Source organism: Schistocerca cancellata, chromosome 2 (assembly GCF_023864275.1).
Source record: "Schistocerca cancellata isolate TAMUIC-IGC-003103 chromosome 2, iqSchCanc2.1, whole genome shotgun sequence".
Taxonomy (NCBI): domain Eukaryota; kingdom Metazoa; phylum Arthropoda; class Insecta; order Orthoptera; family Acrididae; genus Schistocerca; species Schistocerca cancellata.
The window spans coordinates 219,809,289-219,826,423 of record NC_064627.1 but is presented as its reverse complement, the minus strand read 5'-3'; the positions used below and the strand labels follow the sequence as shown (position 1 = coordinate 219,826,423).

Sequence of the window (17,135 nt, the reverse complement as noted above, 5' to 3'; positions counted from 1 at the left end):
CCTACCACAGGGAAGTAATGCTGGACAGAATCAAATCTTTTGGTAGCAACAAGGGACCTTTCCAAAGCAATAATAGTCCAGTTCTTCGTCTGACCCTTGCAGTTGTCTATGATTATGTGGAGATGTTTTGTCTGGGGATTAGTTATCTCCAAGTACTTCAGTAAGCAGCTCCCAACCTCATCTGAACCCCGTCCTCCATCTTCCTCGCTCCACGGAAACATATAATCCTTATTTGATCCACAGTCGTGGATACCATAGTTGTATGCCCGTATTTTCCTCTTGTAAAATGCTGGACGTACTGTTAGTTTATGTGTGGGGGATGTTTGCTGCATGTCCATTGCTATCACATGATGCTCTTTCGAATTTTCTTTAGCCAGAGCAGTTAAAGAAGCAATCATATTTTGTCCTCTGTCAGCCTTTTTGAGATGCAGTTCATATTGTTGTTTCTTTTCTGTGACTTCTTCTGCATATAATTCTGGGTTATTTATTGCAATTAGAAATCCATCACATTTTGAACAGGTGTCACTTTTTGGTAGTTTGAAGCCTACGTTAAATTCAGATACGAAAATTTCTCTGAATTTACTTTCAGATACTGCAGGAACCTGCTTTTCTTTGCGGTATTGTGAGTATTTATCTAGAAAAAAGGAAGCAATTGTGAGATCACAATACAAATACACTTTATTGGGGTTCTGTTGCCTACTGTAATGACTGTTATATTTCGGTATGGCGTTGAGAAGTTCTCTAACACTTTGTACAGCTTCGTCTTGAAATTTATATGGGTAGTTTCCATGTTCTCCTGAAAGAAAAAAAGATAAGCTTATATCCTCTTCCTAATAGAAATATTTGTATAGTACTCAGTTTGAGTACATTCCTAACTTATAGCACAGAGTAACATATAAACCTCTCCCATCTTCTTTTGGCACTGCAAATCCCTGCTTCATTTGATGTTGCAAATTCCTCACTTTTCGTGCATGTAAGCCATGAACCCTTAGGAAAGCTTCCTTGCAGATCATGACTTCTATTCCGCATACCCCCACATTATAAGAAAATGTAACATCCCTGGATGATATTTTCTTGGAAGTCTTTTTTGGATAGCTTTGAAAGAAATTATGACGAATATAACAAAATGAAATAAATGTACAAAATATTAAACCATTTGTATTCAAATAGTGAACAAACCTCCGCTTTTTCGGTTCCATTTTCATACAGCTCATCAGGTAAGTATTCGGGGCATTAAAGTTTCTTTTGTCCCAAAATGAATGAAAAATGTTTTCTTCCTCTGCAAGCAGTTTTGTGAAGCATTTATTTGAACAAGTACAGGGACTTCCTATAGTAGCAGCCTGAACAGTCTTGTGGGTTTTTAAAGACTTTTACTGCTGACCAGCATTTCGTCGACGTTCTGCTTTATTTTTCTTCCACTGATCAATATTTCGCTTTCTTTTCCGTGAAGGCTTTGATTCTTCGGGTGATTCTTCATTTATTCTACTTATTTCAAGGTATAATATGAAGAGCAAAATGGTCTAAGAATTTGCGTGAGATATAGTCATAAGCCACACAAAACATTAAATTTCGCTAAAATCACATTAATGAGAAAATATTTTTTACACATCTTTTGCCTTTGAAACTACATTATTGCACCATTAAGCAGTAATATAAATGTGCCCATCAAGTTTCATCATTAACACACAAGATGGCTGTCAAATGCGTTGCCAATGTTGAGAGAAACAAAGTCACAAGCCACAGAAAATTAATCACCAGAAATTAACCGTTTTATTTCCTTACCGAAACATCATCTGAGCTGGAACTGCTGGTGAATGGATGCCAAGATTCATCACTGTCAGGATCAAGAGGGTAAAGCTCTTCACTTCCACTACTGTCTGTGTCAAATATTCGTTGAAGACCCGAAGACGCTTCAGACGTTGCTGACCCACCTGCAATTTTGCCGTGGCTTGTGACTATGTATCTTCTGAAACTACCACCAAATGGCACAGCATAGAACTGCACTCCGTCATAGTCTGCCATCTGTTGCAGTAACACGGAACTTTTTCAACTCATTGTGAAGAAGACATTGTTAAGAATGCCGCAACATGAAAAACTCAATTTCGTGAAAGTTGTGGCTTATGACTATATCTCTCCGAGCCCTTCAATTATAAGGAGTGGAAACTAAATTCCAAAAACACCAAGTGGAGTGTGATGCGACCGTCCTTGTTGCTTACATACAAGGCCCATTCAACAAATAACGGAAAAAGTTTTATAAAAAATAGAAAACGTCGACAAAGTGTTGTACTTCTTTCTTATTTTTTGAGAGTGCCCTAGGACTATCATCAGATGGGGATGACACGCCTGCCTCGCCAACGGGATGCTGAGAATTTGTGAAACAAGACGGCGGCATCCTTGCAGGTTTGCACAGGCGTGGAGCAGCGGGGTGTCATTAGATTTCTGTTAACTGAAGTGTTGAAACCAGTCGACATTCACTGTCGGATGGCAGTGCAATATGGTGAAAGTTGTCTGAGTGGAACACAAGGGTACGAGTTGACAGATAAACTCTAACGGCTTGTAACAAGGGTTGAAGATTCGCCACGCCCAGGACGCTCTGTCTGTGTTGTCACGGATAAAAACTTTATGGGAGTTCATGAGAGATTCAGGAAAACATGCGTATTGCAATGAGCGATGTTGCAGTAACGATGAACGTTAGTGTCGATCAGCCCATTATATTGTCCATTATGTACTGATGTACTGATGTTCAAGAAAGTGTGTGCTAGGTTGATTCCAAAACATTAGAAATTAAAGAAATGCGCATGGACGTGTGCAGAGAGGCCGCATGTTCGTCTGATTTCCTCACTCACCGTATTCTCCGGATCTGGCACCTTCAGTTTATCATATTTTTCAACCACTGGAAGAAGATCTTGCTGTAGAAGGTTCGTTGAAGCTGGGGAATTTCTGGAAGCAGTGCATAAGTAGTTACGCACACGCTCCCAAGAGTTTTTTGCATATTGAATTAAGGAAGTCGTCCAGCGCTGGCAGAGGACGTGAGGGAGATTGCGTTGAAAAATAATAAATGCTGTACTCCATTCTCGTAATAATTTTTTTAAAATTCAGATTTTTTTATTGAATATACATAATGTATCGCACACAAAAATACGAAGATATTCATTACTATTCGGTTACCTTTATGACGATAAATCACTGGAAACCGTGGCAACAGTTATTAGAAGTAATGCCAACATCCAATGCAGTTGCACACGCTTATTTGTCCACTAGCTCCGCATGCGCAGAAGAGATTGGAAGATTTTTCGATGAGTAAAACGTACGATAACGCAATTGTTTTGGAGAACTGCAAGTCGGTAGTACGATGACTAAGAGAAGAAAGAATAATAGGAGAACATAGACTGAGAGAAACGAATCAAAGGGGCAAAATTTTGTACAGAACACAACTTAATAATTTTTAACACTTCGTTTAAGAGTCATGAGAGAGTGCATAACATTTCCAGGGGCAAATGTACAACATTCTGACCGTTACTGATTGGTTATGATCTGAATTTTAAAGCTGCAAAAGGAAACGATTGACTGAAGCAAGGGGAAGAAATGCAACAGAAGACAAATACTGTAGGTAGCTTCTGAAGATGTATTAGTAGCAGCAGTAGATCAAATAGGCAAAACGACAAGACCCGGCAGAAATTCTGCGATACATGCGGCAAAAGAAGAAAACTGAAAAAAAACAACAGAAAACGACGCTGAAGAAACGGAATACAGACAATTAAGAGATGATTTTAGCAGAAAATGCAAAATTATAAAGCAGGAATATGTAGAGGAGAAATACAAGGCTGTAGAACCATGCATGACTACCGGTAAGATGACATCTACATATAAGAAAATTAAAGATGGCTTTAGAGGTAATAGGTGCGACTGTATGAACAGTAAGCGTTCAGATGGCAAACCTGTATCAAGCAAAGATGGAAGGTTGAAAGATGGAAGATATGTAGAAAGGGTAGTCAAGCGAAACAAACCAGAAGACAATGTTGAAGAAAGGGAAGAAGAAGTAAATGACGATGAGTTAGGAGGTATGACACTGCGTGAAGAATTTAACAGAGTACTCGAAGTCCTAAGTGGAAACAAGGCCACTGCAATAGACGACGTTATACACATATAAAAAAGGCCTAGCAACACCCCGATTTCCAGAACTCCTGAAGATAAACGTTGACTGTGGATATTGTATCACAGACATAGTCCCTTTGACTCTTCAGAGATGTCACTAAACCTGCCCAAAGATGTAAACAACCATGCATGAGTAGCACCTATTAGACGGATGGGGTCCGACTGCCGATCAGTTTCAGTCATTCCACCACAAAGGGGGCACACGGCTCGTGTTGTCTGTAGTTCAACCACGCCTAGAGGATCAATACCACGACTCGATCACGCCCGCAAGTGTCCAGGCGTCTCGGAGTGAACCAAAGCGATGTTCTTCGGACATGGAGGAGATACAGAGAGACAGGAACTGTCGATGACATGACTCGCTTAGGCCGCCCAAGGGCTAATACTGCAGTGGATGACAGCTACCTACGGATTATGGCTCGGAGGAACCCTGACAGCAACGCCGCCATGTTGAATAATGCTTTTCGTGCAACCACAGGACGTCGTGTTACGACTCAAACTGTGCACAATAGGCTGCATGATACGCAACTTCACTCCCGACGTCCATGGCGAAGTCCATCTTTGCAACCACGACACCATGCAGCGCGGTACAGATGGGCCCAACAACACGCCGAATGGACCACTCAGGATTTGCATCACGTTCTCTTCACCGATCAGTGTCGCATATGCCTTCAACCAGACAATCGTCGGAGACGTGTTTGGAGGCAATCTGGTCAGGCTGAACAAATTAGACATACTGTCCAGCGAGTGCAGCAAGTTGTATGTTCCCTGCTGTTTTGGTGTGGCACCATGTGGGGCCGACGTACGCCACTGGTGGTCATGGAAGGCGCTATAACGGCTGTACGATATGTGAATGCCATCCTTCGACCGATAGTGCAACCATATCGCCAGCATATTGGCGAGGCATTCGTCTTCATGGACGACAATTCGTGTCCCCATCGTGCACATCCTGTGAATGACTTCCTTCAGGATAATGACATCGCTCGACTAAAGTGGCCAGCATGTTCTCCAGACATGAATCATATCGAACATGCCTGGGATATATTGAAAAGGGCTCTTTATGGACGACGTGACCCACCAACCACTCTGAGGGATCTACGCCGAATCGCCGTTGAGGAGTGGAACAATCTGGGCCAACAGTGCCTTGATGAACTTGTGTATAGTATGCCACGACGAATACAAGCATGCATCAATGCAAGAGGACGTGCTACTGGGTATTAGAGGTATCGTTGTGTACAGCAATCTGAACCACTCTCTCTGAAGGTTTCGCTGCATAGTGGTACAACACGCACTGTGTGGTTTTCATGAGCAGTAAAAAGGGCGGAAATGATGTTTATGTTGATCTCTATTCCAATTTTCATCACAAGTTCCGGAATTCTCGGAACCGAGGTGATACAAAACTTTTTTTGATGTCTGTATTAGATCCTCCCTTTGGAGAACCATCCATTACGGAAGTACTCTTCAGATACGCAAGATATATGAGACACGCGATACACTTCAGACAGCAAGAACAACGTAATTATTCCATTTCCAAAGAAGGCTGGCGCTCTCAGGAAGGAACATCACCGAACCCTCAGTTTCACGGAGAGGCTTACTGACGAAATTCTTCGATCGTACAATACGACAAGAGATGGACTATGTTACTGACTCCACATACGTTTCGTGAAATGAGTACGACGTGAAAATTAGAAATATTGGGGCTCATAAACAGGTTTACCCTCACATTACAGCGTATTTTTCCTTGCTGGGATACCTTGTAAACTACGTTTTCGCCTCACATCGGATTTTAATGCGTATTGTACGCGTACTAGTAGAGTAAATTTGGATCTCTGTATGTCGGAAATGGGTAAAGATATCAAGAAAGTTTTCAAGGTTATTAAAATTCGGTAGCTTAGGAATTTATCGTAAAAATTGCAGTCATTTACTGTGCATAGCTGTCTTGGAATCCGCGGCTCGGTTTTGGTAACTAAGAATCATGTTTTCCGAGTTTTCCCAGGAACCCCTCCTGAACTGAATGGTGCCTCGATAAGCATCACATCTGATGCAAAAAGAACCAATCGATTTGCTCCATATGCCTAAGGTGGAGGAAGTGAGTAAAATTCAAACTTTAACACTGTGCTGTGGGACACTTAGGGAGAGACACGATCCTTTTGTAGGTTCCCTGGCCCAAGGTCTATCCAAAACACTTTATGCTACCTTTCTGTCACCAACAGAACCCGAGGTATGAGCCCCACAAATATTCTGTATTTATTCGTGGCGTTTTGGAACAATTTACATAGCGCATGCTGGCGCATGCGTATCGATGCAGTATGCATTACAAATTTACAAAATTATATATATTTATGAAATATTTTTGTGAAACTTTGTCTAAGCTAAGTAGTAGTGCTGTCACTAAGCATTAGGGCAATGTCGTCAGTCCTAAAGCATCTGTGAGAGCTGTGTCTGGCTGTTGAGACCCTACAGCACGGGACACTTATGGCCGCGGTGGATAATTTTATACACTGAAGGATATTTCGGGCATCCGCGTGCACCGTGTGGGTATCATAATCGGCAGTGCGGTTTTTGCGCACATGCCCGTCGTGCCGCAACGTCCGAGAATTCTAAATCTGCCAGTTTACAAGGCGAACGAGGCGCATATGGGCCGACGACAAAACAGTGCGACTGAATTCAGCGGATCATTGGCGTGTCTGGCCATTTATGGTCGAGGAGGCGATCTGAATTCGCAGTCGATACATCGACGGGCGGGGGAAAAAGGAAACGCCACGCACCTGTGGGCCGCTTGCCTGCTACCTGCACCCGCTGTGGCGTCACATGTCGTAGCGCCATATATCTGCTGCGGCTGAATCGAGAAATGGGGCAACAAATGGAAAGGGGAAGAAAAACGGCGGGACACGCCGCCCGATGAGGGGAGGAGGGGGGGAAGGCGGGGCGAAAAAAGTCGTGGTCGAGCGCGGCAGAAGGCCGGAGATCGACGCGGGAGAAAGCTATCGATCTGTCTTGCGCCAGCGGGCGGGCACCGCGTTCTTTATGGACACGTGCTGACATAAAACATGAGACGCCCCATGTATTAAACATGCGCACTCGCCAGCCTTCCCCGAACGGGCCCGGTGGCTGACGCGAGCGTCAACTATTCGCCTCATTATAAATGCATTTCGCTCAGAAATAAAGACGGTGATACCATCTGCTACTGCGAACTTTTCCAGCGCGCCCGAGGAACACCGGCCCATGACGAAAACTGCGCGTACAAAAAACGCTATGACGTACTGTTCTCTTTTAGAACGTATCAAAATATGGAAGAAATTGATTGCATCAGTTTCGGTAGTTGCTTTACGTCCTTAATCTCCTCAGGCAATTCACCAAGCAAATAAATATACCCCCCCCCCCCTCCGATCCGACCGTTTTTCTTTCTGAATCTGAGATGATTATTCTCAGAGCAAGTCAGCGTTTAAAACAATCGTGTGCGCAGTGTCATATTTGTAGCTGCTCAGAGCTGGGCCAGAATCGAATCGCCGTTTCTGGACATTAGATTCCCAGCAGCTAGGAAAGAGCTGAATGTTTGAGGAATGGAGCAATACTGTCCCTGATATGTCGCAAGCTGTGTAGGAGTATACATAATATTCACTTGTCACATTTTATCAATATTCTTTACAGTAAAACAATTTTTTTCTTTTTTCACGAAAACTAGAAATTATGTACAAGAGCTACAAATCATGGTGGATGTAACATAATTTTTTAGCACAGCGGTAGACTTACGACATCCTACTCCCCCTTTTGTTGCCCTACACAGTAAACCTTCCTGAGCTTACATTTCAGCAAGATCGTGACCGCTCGCACACGGCTAGGGTTTATACCGCTTCTCTTCGTGCTTGTCAAACTCTACCTTGGACATCATGGTCGCCCGATCTCTCCCCAGTTGCGAACGTTTGGGGCATTATGGGCAGGGCCCTCCAATGAGCTCGCGATTTTGACGGTATAACGCGCCAACTGGGCAGAACGTGGCACGATATCCACCAGGAAGACATCCAACAACTCTATCAATCAATTCCAAGCCGAAAAACTGCTTGCACAAAAGTCAGAAGTGGACCAACACATTATTGAGTTGCTCATTTTTTTAAGCTCTTTCTGGTGAATAAACCATCCAATTTTTTTGAAATTTTAGTTGTTTGTCTGTACAGGTACATCACATCTACCGTTTCCAGTTCCATTCAGCTAATTCCATTGTGGGGCATATCTTTTTTTTTTCGGAACAAGTTTTGTTTTGCTCATCCTGTACAAGCTATTGGGTGTATTCTATGCTCCTACTGCTTGACTACTCTGCCCCTCCTACCAGGTTCAAGTTAACCAGGTCTGATCGGTGAAGCAGCTATACCAGTAACTTGTGCCTTGTTCTAGTAAGGACGTTCCGTACGCGATGAACAAACTTGACGGAAAGCTGCAACTATGCCCCATGCCCTTTGCAACGCGAATTGTCGAAGGCGTTCTATAGGTCTACACATGCCAAGAAGGTAACCTGATTTTTCTTCAGTCTGCATTCTGCTAGCAAGAGCACTGTCAATTACATTTCTCTGATACCGGTTCTCTTTATGAAATCAAATTGGTCGTCCAGTTTGCCTTCAGTTTTTTATCTCTCTCGTTTTTTACATTAATCTGCTCAGAAGTTAAACATGCCTCTTAAGACTAACCGCTCTTTAGTTAGACGGTCTTTATTGCGAAGGTCTTCGGCCGCCATAGAAGATAATTTGTTATTCAAAATCTCGAATCGAACGCGGGACCAATAGTACACAAAGCTCTTATCCCATAAGCAATGGTGCGAAACTGGTTAAAACGAATAGGAGCCAAAATCCATCTGCAGGGTGTAAAAAAATTGCGTACACAATATTTCGGAGTTAAATTTTCACGCTAGTGTTGTTGAGAGACGGTGTTCAAAGTACTGGGTGATGCTGTTTCATAGATGTTGCTGATCTCTTATAGGATTCTTTCGGTGGAGGGAAATGAAATGAACACTGATAGACACTCCAGAAGGACTAGTTGGCCGCTTGGCTGAAGTGTCAACCATTATTAAGGACGTAGTTGTTTTTAGTGTGCTAGACAACTATTAACGTGCAGGTGTTAGTTGGGCATTAATGTAAATGGGCGATATTTACAGCAACATCTCTAAAACAATATTCGTCACACGGTAAAATAAACACAGTCTGTGAACACCACTAGCTTCAAAACTTCAGGGCACCCCCAGTAAGTAAATGGTGCCCCTGCGACATTTTTGTCATATAAAGAGTGTTTTTTTTTCATGTCCTCTAAACACACGAAAATTTTGCATTCCTAGTTTTCATTACTCGCAGCATAATCATGTACCATTTCGGAACGGCACTGACTACTGCTTTGACAATATTTCCGCTGCTAGCAACCCGGCCACATAAAGATTCCTGTCACACCATTAACCCGATCTGTCAGATCGTCCATATCGTTCACAGCAGTAGCACTATCCAACCACCAGGTGTGCCCCAAAACGAGACAGTATAGCCTGGGGAGCTTCTATGGCTATTATGTCCATGCTACAATCTAATTACGGGTTATCCGATAGGCATGGTAAATACCATCTGAAGGTTTGTTCACACGGGCTATAAAAATTGCACATAGCTGACAGCACAGCCAGAAAATATTTTCCGGCAGAATTGCGGCCACATGTACGAAAGCATTGCTCCCACTGTTTCCAGGCAAGGTTTGCGCCAATATATTTTCGGGACAGGAGTTTTTCCACGCATCACACTTTCGTCGCGAAATGGACGAAAGCGAGATAGTGGAACTAGGTACGGCTTACCTGCATTTGCATACCACAACGAAAAATGTTAGCAAGAAAAAGAGAAATCGGGCCTCATGTATGCGTTCTTTTTTAAGTGAGCGAGCTATTTCAAATCTTTTTCAGATACTGAACGTTTACCTTTTCCAGAAACACTATTTTGAATATCTCGTTTAAAAGTAAGTCGTGCGAGAATTGTAAGTTTAATACCAGTAAGAATGGCTGCATTCCAATTACAATCAGACTGGTAACCCTTCAGTTTTGGCCTAGTTGTGCTCCATAGAGAAATTTGAGGTACCCCTTCAAGTGTCCTTCGCTTCGATATGCCTCTTGGTACAAGGCGAGTGCAGCGCTTTGGTGGAAGGACTCAAGGAATTTGTTAAAGTTATTCGAAATAACAATAAAATGTTTAGGTTAATACTTTATTGTTATTATTTCTTTCCAGACGTTATGTCTGGTTAAAAATGGAAAGTGACGCGGTCCTTGACCAAGCGTGACTTCCTTTTAACTTTACGGTATATGTTACATTGCATTGAGGAACTTTCGGGTAATTGAACATGTATCAAGAATTGCAGATTTCTGTAGTTGTATATATACGTTTGGATGTAGCTGTATTGCGTTGATGTACTGGTGGATATTGTGTGGTATGACTCCTGTAGTTGATAGTATAATTGGTATAATGTCAACTTTATCCTGATGCCACACGTCCTTGACTTCCTCAGCCAGTTGGATGAATTTTTCAATTTTTTCTCCTGTTTTCTTCCGTATATTTGTTGTATTGGGTACTGATATTTCGATTAGTTGTGTTAATTTCTTCTTTTTATTGATGAGTATGTCAGGTTTGTTATGTGGTGTTGTTTTATCTGTTATAATGGTTCTGTTCCAGTATAATTTGTATTCATCATTCTCCAGTACATTTTGTGGTGCATACTTGTATGCGGAAACGTGTTGTTTTATTAGTTTATGTTGTATGGCAAGTTGTTGATGTATTATTTTTGCTGCATTGTCATCTCTTCTGGAGTGTTCTGTATTTGCTAGTATTGTACATCCGCTTGTGATTTGATCTACTGTTTCTATTTGTTGTTTGCAAAGTCTGCATTTATCTGTTGTGGAATTGGGATCTTTAATAATATGCTTGCTGTAATATCTGGTGTTTATTGTTTGATCCCGTATTGCAATCATGAATCCTTCCGTCTCACTGTATATATTGCCTTTTCTTAGCCATGTGTTGGATGCGTCTTGATCGATGTGTGGCTGTGTTAGATGATACGGGTGCTTGCCATGTAGTGTTTTCTTTTTCCAATTCACTTTCTTCGTAACTGTTGATGTTATGTGATCTAAAGGGTTGTAGAAGTGGTTATGAAATTGCAGTTGTGTAGCCGATGTATTTATATGAGTGATTGCTTTGTGTATTTTGCTAGTTTCTGCTCGTTCTATAAAGAATTTTCTTAAATTGTCCACCTATCCATAATGTAGGTTTTTTATGTCGATAAATAAATTATTATTATTAATTCTTCTTTCCTTTCTCAGACCTTAGGTATTATTATTATTATTATTATGCACCGGTACAGTGCTATTAATTTTATAAATGCGCTAAATCTATGACCAGAGTTATGGGACGACAAAAATAAAGCATACAAAACAGTAACAAAAAATTTAATGAAACAGTTGGCCAATTTCACTCCCTGAAACGCAGGTGATGGAGGTTCAAAAAGTTTAGATGACTTCAGAACCTGTGTATAATAGCATTGTGTTTCAGTATTGCACATATTCTGCTTAGACAGTAGAACGAGAATGCCCTCATTCAGGTTTTGGTCTCTGTATATTTTATTTTCTGCGTTCCATAACTCTGATCGTAGATGTACACATGAGGTTTATGGATTTCGTGGTTGTCTAGTTTGCCCACTTCTGCATTTCTCTACACAGCAAGCAAATCGGGAGCCTCTACGTGCTCGTGTCAGTTTTCGAACTGAAGTGAAATAACATTGTTTCATGTGACTTGTCACACTATGGAAACACCTTGTCTAAACGATCTACCATGCGAACAAGTTGTTGATAAATGAATTGGGGCTGCCCACGCAGCATTTGGGCGGTTCGTACGTAGACTCTTCATGAATAAACACCTAAAGCTGCACACTAAACTTATGATGTACAGAGCTGCTGTCATTTCTATGCTCCTATATGGGTGTGATACGTGGACAATCGCCGTGATATCAAAAACCTTCAGCGCTTCCACCAACAAAAAGTGAGATACATCTTGAATATTAAATGGGAGGACAACGTGATCTCGAGAAAATGCATCTAAACAGCTTTGAGGCAACCATCATCGCACGTGTTTGGACCACGTTCAGCGGCTGAGTGATATAAGGCTTCCCCGCCAAATCTTTTGCTGCGAACTCAGTTCTGGCAGTAGACCCCACGGAGCCCCTCTGAAGCTCTTTAGGGACCATCAAAACACACCATGAAGATACTGGGATAAGCGTACAAAGAGGGAAAGAATGTGGTGTGGACTGTTTGCTGCCGAGGAACACTACAGCCACCAGTGTCAATTTGTTTGAAGGAGACCGCCTTAGCCATGAAGAGGCCTAGCGAGAAGCAAGAAAGCTCCGTCAGTTACAACCCCACCCTCCTCCAAACATTCAGCGCGACTTGTGTGGACGCATGTTTTATGCCAGGATTGTTCTGTTCAGCCACCAGAAACACATCCATAAGTTGAGCTGAAATGGTCATTCTAGGCGGGAAGAAGCTGTGCGTACTCGGGATCGACTTGTATCCGATGACGGATCAGTAGACCATCGATCGCTGCGAGTGCTTCTGTGAAGGCGACGTGAAGTCCGTTCGCCAAACACTTGATGGCGGTTTAAACGTATAGAAACACTGCCTCTGCAATGTTGAAGACTCATCTTAAACACTATTGACCTCGGGAATTCTCGAGTAATTTCCGGTATGCATTGATCCATCCGATTATCATATCACGTTCAAGGTCGGTTAACTCGGGATGTGCTGCTGTAACGACTACACGCTTCTAACTGATAGACTGCTCTGATACCGTACCTGCACTCTTTCCACACGCAGTACCTAGACGCAACATTCCAGCGTCATATGGGACAATCTTTTCCGAGACCTTCAAATGGTTCAAATGGCTCTGAGCACCATGCGACTTAACTTCTGAGGTCATCAGTCGCCTAGAAATTAGAACTAATTAAACCTAATTAACCTAAGTACATGACATACATTCAGGCCCGAGGCAGGATTCGAACCTGTGACCGTAGCGGTCGCTCGGTTCCAGACTGTAGCGCCTAGAACCGCACGTCCACTCAGGCCGGCTTCGAGACCTTCAGCCACTCAGTTTAGAATAAGACAAGTCTGTCATGCAACGAAATTACACGATCATGATATTTGTTTCTGTCACACAAAACATACTATTTATAGGCGATGAAGCACAAACTGGGAGAAAATATGAAGAGCGACCTGGAAATTGTCGACGACGCTATGCTCGAAACGTATGTCACGAACAGGGAGACTTCTGGCGATTCTCTCATGGCTGCCAGGTAGCAGCTCTATGGACGAATGAAAAAGAAAAAAAACGAAGAGTTTTAGAATATCGCATCAAATTACATGACAATCAAACTCTTTGAATCTGTCGTAATACACTCTCTGAGGTTTGGAAAAAAATGATGTACTGTCTTGAAGGTTAACTGACTTTAATTCTTTTACTTTTTATATTTTTCACGACATCTTCAGATGAGCATTTTCACAATGGCATTGAGCGGTTCCTGAGCTGTATTTGAGTTGTTACCCAGTTTTTGCGAACTTTGTTTAGTTCAAGACAGGAAAAGGGAGAGAAATTTGCTAACAGGTAAAGACAGAGGGGATGCACACTTTATAAAAACCCTAACCATGTTGGCTACACGATAATGTGCCTATTCAATATTGATACATATCAGTCTCATTTAGCCTAAATCAAAGGAGAAAATTATAATGGGAATCGTTAATGCAACTCAGATTTGCAATGTATTGTTCGTATTTAAAATTAATTACCAAACAGTACCTAAAACACACTCACACTTCGTAAGATTTCCCTCCGATTTTCTCTCCAACAATTTTCTGAAGGAGTTCTTCACATTAGTCTACCCTGTGCAAGTCTTTATATTGCTGCTTGACCATTGCGACGACTTGAACCTGCTTACTATAAATGCTCTCCTTATACAAAATTGTAAGTGTCCTACCAATAGATCACTTCTTCTAGTTCTCCCTTAAATTCCTTATCGCACTGATTCATTTCAATATCTCTTTATTATTTATTCTAACTATATATCTAATCTTCAGCATTCTTCTGTAATACCACATTTCACTCACATACACTGCTACACTCCGCATAAATACTGTCAGAAAATACTATGTAACACTTTAAAACACACATTATTTAATCTGTTTCTCTTTCACATAAAATCTTTTATCAAAACACTCTCCATTCCGCTCACCTGCTCTTCCAATTCCATTGCGGTCTGTACAGAATTACATTGTCGTCAGCATTGTTTAAAGTTTTATTCCATTTCTCTGTTCTTTAGTGTATTTTTGAAGTTTCTCCTTGGCTTCCTCTAGTGACTGTTATTGTACAGATTGCACAATACGGAGAATACGCTATAACCCCTCCTTACTTCGTTTTCAACTATTGCTTCTCTTTTATCTCTCCTGATTCCTTATAATTGCTCTCCAGTTTGTGCAAAAGCTGTAGAGAGCATTTCACTCCCTCTATTTTATCATTGCGGCCTTTAGAATATCAAAGAGCGTATTCCAGTCTACACTGTAAAAGCTTTCTCTATCAGCGTATTCCAGTCTACACTGTAAAAGCTTTCTCTATCTCAACATATTCTATAAGCGTAGGTTGGTCTTTCTTCAGTCTGTCTTCTAAGATAGGTCACAGGGTCAGTATTGCTACTTGTAGCCGGCCGGTGTGGCCGTGCGGTTCTAAGCGCGTCAGTTTGGAACCGCGTGACCGCTACGGTCGCAGGTTCGAATCCTGCCTCGGGCATGGATGTGTGTGATGTCCTTAGGTTAGTTAGGTTTAAGTAGTTCTAAGTTCTAGGGGACTGATGACCTCAGTAGTTAAGTCCCATAGTGCTTAGAGCCATTTGAACCATTTTGCTACTTGTGTTCCTAAGTTTCTTCGGACCCCCAACTGATGTTCCTCGAGGTCGAATTCTACCGCTATTTTACCATTCTTTTGTAAATAAAGAGTCCCAGAATTTTGAATTTGTTACTTATGAAGCTTACATTTCGGTGATATTCATTTCTATCGTCACCTGCCTTCTTTCGCATCGGAATAATTCAGTCTGAGGGAGTGTCTCACACATCTTGCATACCAAGCGCAACTGTTTTTAATGACTGCCTCTCCAAGTATGTCAACAGTTCCGAAGCAGCGTCGTCTGCTTCAGAGACATTGTTTCGATGTAGGTCTTTCAGTGAGCTGTCAAATTCACTTCACGATCTCATACCGACCACCGCATCTTCATTTTCTTCCTCTTCCCTTTCTGTGATATTGTCTTCGCGTTATTTTCCCTTGTACTGCCTTTCTACATATCATTTCACCGTTCAGCCTTTCCTTCTTTCCTTAGTACTCTCATGTGAGCTCTTAATATTCATGGGGGTGCCTCATGTTCCTCCAAAAGTTTCTTTGACTTTCCCCTCTGTGGCGTGTATCTTTCACATTGCAATGCATGCTTCTGCAGCCACAAATTTCTCCTCTAATCATTCCTACTTAGCCATACTGCACTTCCTGTCCGTCTCCTTTTCTAGACGTCCATATTACATTTGACCAACTTTATTTGCTTCACTTTTATATTTTCTCTTTTCCTCAGTTAAATTCAGACTCTCGTGTGCTACACAAGGATTTCTACCGGGCCTTCTCTTTTCGCCTATCAGATCATCTGCTGCGTGTGTTCATTATGTCCTATACGAAAACTGCTTATTCTTCTTTTGTAATATTCCTTTCTACTCTTCGAGTGTATCATCACTTAATACTCTTTTTGAAATTCTCAAGAACCTACCCATCTCCTTCATTTCTACTTTTTTGCAGCTTCTTCAATTTTAATCTGTAGCTCAAAACTAAGGAATTATGGTCAAAGTCTAAATCAGTCCCTGGAAACAAATCTGCAGCTTGAAAATCTGGTTTTTAAAAATGTGCCTTATCTTTACATAATCAGTCTGAAATCTTCCGGTTCGTCCAGATTTCTTCTGCGGACACAGCCTTCTTTCATCAATCTTAAATCATTCGTTAAAAATCATTAAATTGTGTTCTGTGCTAAGTTCTACCAGGCGACTGCTCGTTTCATTCCTTTCCCTCAAACCATGTTCTACTATTTCCCTTTCTCTTTCTTTGCCTGCTACTGAATTTTCAGTCTCTCATCACAATTCAATTTACATCTCCCTTAATCAGCCGAGTAGTTTCTTTTATCTCTTTATCAGCTACGGTCCTAGTAGGCCTATAAACTTATACTAATGTGGTAGGCTATTCGCTCTGTGTCTATCATGGCTACTATAATCCGTTCGTCGTAGTTTACCAAATTATTTATTTCTTATTCTTTACTAGACCTACTTCTGCAACACCTATATTTGATTTTGTGTCGATAAACCTTTACTCATCCAACCAGAAGTCCTATTCTTCCTGCCACTGCACTTCATTATTTCCCTTTGTACCTAACTTCAGTCTATCCACTTCCCTTTTTAAATTATCTAACTGCACTAGTATGGAATCTAAAATTGCATACTCCGCCCTGAGAAAGCCAGTTCTGGTTTTCTTGGTGAAAATGTCCTCCTGAGTAGTCATTGCTCGGAGATCCAAATAGGAAACTATTTTACCTTCAGAATATTTTACCGAAGAGAATGCCATCATCATTCAACCATTGCGCAGATTTACATGCCCTGGGGAGAAATAATGGTTTCAGTTCCACCTGCTTTCAGCTATTTGTAGTACCAACACTATAAGGAGTCGTTGGCTACTGTTACAGCGCCAGATCATTCAATCATCAAAACTGTTGCTCCTGCAACTAGTGAAAAGGCTACAGCCACTCTTCTGGAACCATATGTTAGTTTGGCCTCTCTATCGACACCCGTTCAATGTGGTTCCACCTACGAAACGGTTGTTAGAATGGTTGAGATACGCACGTTACCTGACCTCGGCGAG

General features: G+C 41.7%; 2 long non-coding RNA genes across 2 annotated transcripts in view; one reads left to right on the top strand and one right to left on the bottom strand.

Moving 5' to 3' along the window:
- The window catches only part of LOC126144643 (uncharacterized), a 133,653-nt gene that overhangs the window by 10,131 nt on the left and 106,387 nt on the right, over positions 1-17,135 (top strand). The window lies entirely within an intron of this gene.
- LOC126144632 (uncharacterized) lies at positions 656-1,760 on the bottom strand. The gene is made up of 3 exons (XR_007529761.1): positions 1,180-1,760; positions 902-1,095; positions 656-796 (listed from the first exon to the last, which is right to left on the bottom strand). It is a non-coding gene; the product is annotated as an uncharacterized LOC126144632 (long non-coding RNA).